The sequence below is a fragment of the Galeopterus variegatus genome, unplaced genomic scaffold (genome assembly GCF_000696425.1).
Source record: "Galeopterus variegatus unplaced genomic scaffold, G_variegatus-3.0.2 Scaffold17, whole genome shotgun sequence".
Lineage (NCBI taxonomy): Eukaryota > Metazoa > Chordata > Mammalia > Dermoptera > Cynocephalidae > Galeopterus > Galeopterus variegatus.
Window position 1 is genome coordinate 1,388,431 of NW_007726128.1, and position 7,399 is coordinate 1,395,829.

Below are 7,399 nucleotides of genomic sequence, written 5' to 3' on the forward strand. Positions count from 1 at the left end.
ACTTTTTTTTTTTTTTCTAGTGGTGGTTGACCAATAAGGGGATCTGAATCCTTGATCTTGGTGTTATCAGCACCACCACACTCTAACCAAGTGAGCTAACTGGTTAGCCTTGAGGGCAGAAACTATAGTTCACCTTTTTTATACCAAGTCCCTAAAATGATACCTGGAATATGGTGGGAGCTTCAGCAAATGTATAATTTAATTGAAAGGAATGACACATTGTATTAATTATACTTATAAAAGTTGATATGACAGATAGTTAAAGTACATTCAGAGAGGAAATAATTCAGGAAAGAAAAGGAAATCTGATGTGTTTGAGGAGAGTTTAGATTCAGCTCTTAAAGGAAATGGTATCACTGAACATGGCTGGAAATCCCTGTTCCACAGGTAATCTTTTCTGACCTTAAATAGTTATCTCACAAATAAAAGATCTTGGTAAAAAGGAGAAATGTGACACATAAAGAAGGCTCATTATCTGTCACGACTGTTGATGACAGCTACTGAAGACCATGCCATAAAGTGGAGAAGTAATTAACATTGTTACGGATGAGAGATGGCAACATTTTCAGAATCATTTCTATCAGACCATAGAGCATAATCTGAAATATTCTGGTTTTCTTTCCTTAATTAAGTTCTTCATAATATCTAGTTTCCTAAGTTTGCTTTTTGCTAGTGTCATGGACCCTGACCTGAACTGGGAGGAAGAAAATCTAGGATCTAACTCTGGTCCTGCCTGCAGAAAGCTGGGTAACTTTCTGTCACCACTGCTCTGAATCTTGGTTTCTTCTTTAAAATAAAGCTGAATTTGAATGAATAGTATATAAACTGTGTTAGTAGTAGAATCCTTTTTATGCAGTAATTTTTATGGTTTATATTGCCAAAATTTAAAATGTAAAGAAAGACAAAAGGGAAAGTTTTCCCCCCATCTCTGACCCTCAAGAATCCAGTTCCCCACTCTGAATGCCCTAAGGCTTCCAGTTTCTTGTGCATTTCTTCAGGGATAGTCTATGAATACATTTATAAAATATATATGTATAATTTCTATTTTTCCTCTTTTAATGAAAATGGAGAGTATGTTATTCACATTATCCTGTGCCCTACGTTTTACACTTAATGATTTATCTTGCTAGTTCTAACAATATATAGATTACCCATCTTCTTTTACAGCTGCATGATAGAGTATTGTATGGGTGTACAATGATTTATTTAACTAGCCCTCTATTAGTAAACACCTAGGCTGTTTCAATCTTTTGTAATTACAAGTAATATTTCAATGAATACATTTGTATATAAATCATTTTATGTAAGTATATTTTGAAGGATAGAGACCCAGAAGTGGAACTGCTGAATCAAAAACTATGTGCATTTATAATTTTTATATATCTTGCCAAATAGAAGTCTGCCAACTTATGTTCTCAGTAGGAATGTATGAAAATGTACAAGAGCTAATGTATCCTCACACTTGTGCCCATATACATCATAAAGTATTTTTATATTTGCAATTTGGTAAATAAAACATAAAATATCAGTGCTATTTTAATTTTCATTTTATTCATAGTGAGTTGTCTCTATATACATATACATATATATATATACACACATTCCTATTCAATTTGTATTTTTTATTTGAATTGTACTAAATTTACAGATTATACCATAATGAGAAGTGACATTTTTGATGTTGTCTTATTATCTAAGTTTGAAATATGTTTTCCTATTTGTTAATGTCTTCTTTGGGTTTCTCAATACTGATTTAAAGTTTTTTGTATTGATCTTACACATATCACATAAAGTTTATTCCGAGAAATTTAATCTTTTTTGATGGCATTGAAATAGGGTCTATTATAAAATTTGTTTTCTAACTGGTTATTGTATGAACAATACACACATACACACACACACACACACACTCATATATATATATATATATATATACTGTGCTTTTTAGTTCTCTGTAAACCATGTGTTCTTATCCCTTAAATATCTTTGCCAGAATGTTGTTGTTTTTAAATTATTTTATTAACTCTTTATATATTAAGAAAACTAACCATTTGTTTGAGTTCCAGATATTTTTCTCCAGTTTGTTATTTTCTTCAGACTTTGTATATAGTGGGTTCTGCCTTAAATAAATTGCTCAAATTCATCAATTATCTGTTAATATCTTCTTGATATTATGTCATACTTAGAAAGGCCTTTCATATACTGAGACAATTTTTAAAACTTTTTCATGATTTCTTCTATAGTAAAGTTCCATAATAATTCATATGAAAATGTTGTCTTGAATATAATGTGATTGACCATAGATTCCCACCTTCACAAAGCCCTGTTTGCAATTAGCGATGAACTAAATTTCTTATTCCAAGTTGATGTCAGTTGAGTGAGGCACAAAGAGGACAGCAAAGCTGGGAGAGGGAATACAGGGACCTCTGTCTGTGCAAGTCTTCTCTGCTCCTACTCTCCTGAAAGGGAACTGACAAAATGAACGCTGACTATTGTCCAGAGTCCTGCTGCTGCCAAACATAAACCAAGAACCTTCTTCATCAATATCTACATGGACAAGAACAACTGCCATAGGGGCGACAAACTGCAGCCAAGACTGGGTATGGACGGCACAGCTAGAATCACAGAACTTTTAGCCTACAAGTGACACAGGCTTATTGCTGTTTTGTTCATTTCATTAACCTCACAGTGATGCACATTTAAAACAATTAAATGATTGAATTGAAACAATTGAATTTTGGTATTCCATTTATTTTATGGTGGGGTTATCACTGGTATGTGATGGCTTTTTTTTTTTTTTTCTCAAATTTCAACTTATGAAACATCAGGAATTCATTGTGATGTAAAGTATAAGGTCTGCATGAATTTGACCTTTTTCAGATGGATGTCAAATGTTCCCAATGTTATTTATACCTGGGATATAATGTTTCCATTGATACAAAATGCCACCTTTATCACCTACTATATGCAGTATGTGATGTTTTTTTATATATATGTGATATACAGTATAATTTTTTTCTGGACTTCCTATTTTGTCTATTGATATGTCTAGTCAAGTGATTGTCACTTATTTTTGCTCTTGTAGATTTATAATATGTTCTAATATCTTGTAGAACTATTAACAACCCCCACCACCATTAATTGTATTTTTCCTTATCATTTTCTGGCTATTTTTATATATTTTTCAGTATACTTGAAAATCATCCTGTCTAGTTTCAATTCCTATTTTTCATTTGGATCATACTACATTTAAGAATTATATACCTCACTGAAAAGTGGCATATTTTATGTTAAGTTTTATTGCCTAAATACACAACACGTTTTTCTATTTGTTGATTTTTCAGGGGGTCCCTGAAAAAAGTTTTAAAGTTGTTAAAAGTGATTTACGGTTTTCTCCATTTCAATCTTACACATATCATGTAAAGTTCATTCCTAGTATTTTATCTTTCTTAATAGTATTGAAATGGGGTCTTTTCTAAAATATGTTTCTCAACTGGTCATTGTCTGAATAACAATTATTGGTTTTGTTCTAAAAAACTTACTGAATTTCCTTATTGATTTTAAAGGTTTTTGCTTTTGTTTTTTTTTAGCAATTCTCTTGAGATTTCCAGATAGTCAAATTATCCATAAATATTGTAACTTTATCATCTTCTTTGCAGTACTTAGAACTCTTATTTTTCCCTTTTGTCCTACAGGCTAGGACATCCAGTTCAATATTAAATAATGACAATTATAGTGGACATTTCTGGTTTTAATGCAACTGTTCTGTTTCACCAGTAAGCGTAATCCGGGCACCGGTGTTGAAGCAAATATATTTCACTATGTCATGAAAACATCCCTCTATTTCTATTTAAAAATTATTTTTCAAGAATGGAGTTTGAGCTCTTTGCCACACCTACTGGTAGAATGAAGACCATTCTCAACAATCAGACCGTCAACATTCCAGAAAATGTCAACATCACTCTGAAGGGGTGCACAGTTACAGTGAAAGGCCCCAGAGGAATCCTGCAGAGAGGCTTTAATCACATCAGTCTAGAGCTCAGTCTCTTTGGAAAGAAAAAGAGGAGGCTCGGGGTTGACAAATGGGGCAATAGAAAGGAACTGACTACTGTTTGCACTATCTGTAGTCATGTATAGAACAGGATCAAGGGTGTTACCTGGGCTTTCCTTACAAGATGAGGTCTGTGTATGCTCACTGTCGTTAGTCAGGAGAATGGGTCTCTAACTGAAATCTGAAATTTCTTGGGTGAAAAATATATCCACAGGGTTCAAATGCAGCCAGGTGTTCACTATCTCAAGCCCAGAAAAATGAGTTAATCCTTGAAGGAAATGACATTGGACTTGTTTCGAATTCAGCTGCTTTGATCCAGCAGCCACAACAGTTAAAAACAAGGAGATAAGAAAATGTTTGGATGATATCTATGTCTCTGATAAAGGAATAGTTCCGCAGGCTGACGACTAAGATCTAAGAGTTGTCCAGCCACAGAAACAAGCTTCAGGATGATTCCCAAGACATGCCTGTAAATTTTAATGATGGAATAAAAGACCTATTGATTTGGGGGAAAAAAAAGAAAGAATGGAGTTTGAATGTAATAAAATATCTTTTCATTATCTTTGAAGATACTAAAAATATTTTCTAACTCATCTAGAATCAGTTTCGGTAAATTATATTTTCCCCCAATGTTATTCTTTTAATTTAAATTTTCAAATTTATTTGCATGGAATAGAAAATTGAATGCAATAATCTCATATATTTGCTTCCATTTCCTTTTTATTTGTGATATTTCTTATTTTTTTTTAATTTGGAGTATATGTGCTTTTCTCCTTTCTTGACTGAATTAGATACAAGTGTCTACTTTATTTTTATTCCCAAAGAACCAGCAAATTGATTTATCACTTCTACCATTTTCTGATTTCTACTTACTAATTCACCGCCCCCCCCCCCACACACACACACTTTAAAAAAAAAAATTACCTTCTGTCTTATGCCTTCTGTGGGCTGCTTTCCTGGGTTACAATGTCTTCCTTTGTTCTTAATGAAATTCTACTCCTATCTCCGCAGCTCGGCTCAGATAGTACCTTCTCTAACCCTTTCATCAGAGGCAGTCATGCCTAATTTTTGCTTACATATCATCTGTGCACATTTAATTTGTATCATCTTTTATATTTTATCCTAATTTTCTCTATAGCTACTTGAAGCCAAGTGCTATATCTTACTTTTCAAACACACTACTTGTAATATAATAGAGCTCAAGAAATGTGCAATAATGAATCAATAATGTAATGATCACAATGGGCATGTACAATGCATACATTTTTTTATCCATCATTTTAAGATGAGTCTAGAATCTTTATTTATATAGTTTTAAATTCAGTGAAATAAATTAGAGCCAGTAGAGAGTGAAGGTAATTGCTTACAGAGAAGTTCATCATGTAGTGGATCAGTGACTTTCCAATATATCTTTCTAGTTTTTAAAAATAGAACTGAATTTATTCTATTTTATAAAAAAGATGTCCAACTGTGAACCTACTTATTCAAAGTGAACTAAACTTTATCATCTATTTCTCAACAAATGAGTTATTTATGTCACAGATTCTCTTTGGGCTAATTTTCTTTGAAGATATTTTTTAAATATAACGTGATTCTTTGCTGTAGGTAAAACAGACCTCACCACCACCTACATAATATGATTTTAGATATTCATAAAAAATCTCTGTCCCCTGTATACCTTTTTCATTCACCTCATTGAAGCCCCCAAATGTAGTGTGAGATACATTCCTTTTAATAAAGATTACTTTTACCTCTCAAAAGGAAAAACTTTTGGGACCTGGTACATATTATTGAATAATCAAAACATAATGGACCATCTACTTTATACAAATGCTTTAAAGATTAAATTTATTAGACGGTTTCCATGGAGTGTCTGGTTAGCTAAGTCTTAAGAAGAAAATTAAGCAACGTATTGAGTGAAAGAGATTGAAAAAGGGAAGGCTTAGGTCATGAAAGTTTTCTTACATTAAAGATTTGCTCACAGCTATCACTTTTAGCCCTATAGACCAAAAACTTTATTAATGTAAAGTCCAGAGCATGTTGTTTAATACTGAAAATCCAATATGGCATCTATTTATTAAAATAAATAAGTATTTATTAAATGCCTACTGTATGTTAGGCACTATTCTAGGTGCTTGAGATACATCAGTGAACCAAACAGATTTTTATCCCTGTCCTGTTTGAGCTTATATTCTCCTTGGAAAGGTGAAATAATAAACAGTAATGATAATAAATAAACAAATACAGTTTTGGGTTTTTTTAAGAGTGATGAGTGCTGTAGAAAAATACAGCAATCTAAGGGGAGGAACAATGTTACCAGAGGTGGGGCAGGTTGCAATTTTAAACGAGATGGTCAGAGTGTTAAGGAAATTGGCCAGATGAATATCTGGAGAAAATAGTATTTTTAGTGGAATGAATAAACAGTGCAAAGGAACTGAGATGGGAACAGGCCTGACATGTTCAAGAAGCACAGGGAGCCCAGTATGGTTGGAAATGAGTGAGTGAGGTAGAGAAAGGAAATGATATCAGAGAGATACTGGGAGTGAGGGGTAGAAGGGGTGAACTGGTAGTCATTAGCTTTCACAGTGAGTGAAATGTAAAGCCACTGGAAGGCTTTAAGCAGGGGTCTGACATGATCTGATTTATGATTTCTCTGACTCTGTATTAAAAATAAACTGTAGTCAAGGAAGCATAACAGCAGGGAGACCAGCTTCAATAATCTAGGAGAAGATGATCGTTTTTGGACTGGGGTAGGACCACAGGAAGTAATAAGAAGTGATCAGGTATTATTTTGAAGGTGCAGCCAACAGGATTAGCTGATTTAGGTGCGGGGTATGAAAGAGTAGAAAAAAAGGTCAACTCCAAAAATTTTGGCCTGGAATCACCATTTCAGAGGTACAAGAGTTTTGGAGGAAAAGACCAGAAGTTCCATTTTAGACCTTTTAAGTTTGAGATGTCCATTAGCCATGCAAATGGAGGTTTTCAGTAGGCAATTTGGTATATAAGTCTGAAGTTCAGGAGAAAGTTTTAGGCTAGATACAAAAATTTGGGACTCTGTGACACAGAGGTAGAATTTAAATCCACAAGACTGGTTGAGATCACCAAGGGAGGAAAAGCAGATGAGATGAAGAAAAAGAATTAAACTCTGATTCACTTCCACATTGAGCATTTGGAGGGAAGAAAAGAAACCAGGAAGAAGAAACCTAAGCAGCAGCAACCAGTGACATCAGAGGAAAACTGAGAGATTGTGGTGTCTGCAAATCCAGGACAAAAAGAGTATATCTAGAAGGAAGGAGGCCTTATCTGTGTCCAAAGTAAGATGAGTCCTGAGAACTAAGCATGGTACTT

At 33.6% G+C, this 7,399-nt stretch overlaps 1 pseudogene; it reads left to right on the plus strand.

Annotated features, from left to right (window-relative positions):
- Nucleotides 1–3,906: 3,906 nt before the first annotated feature.
- Nucleotides 3,907–4,462, plus strand: LOC103585840 (annotated as a pseudogene).
- Nucleotides 4,463–7,399: the final 2,937 nt, after the last annotated feature.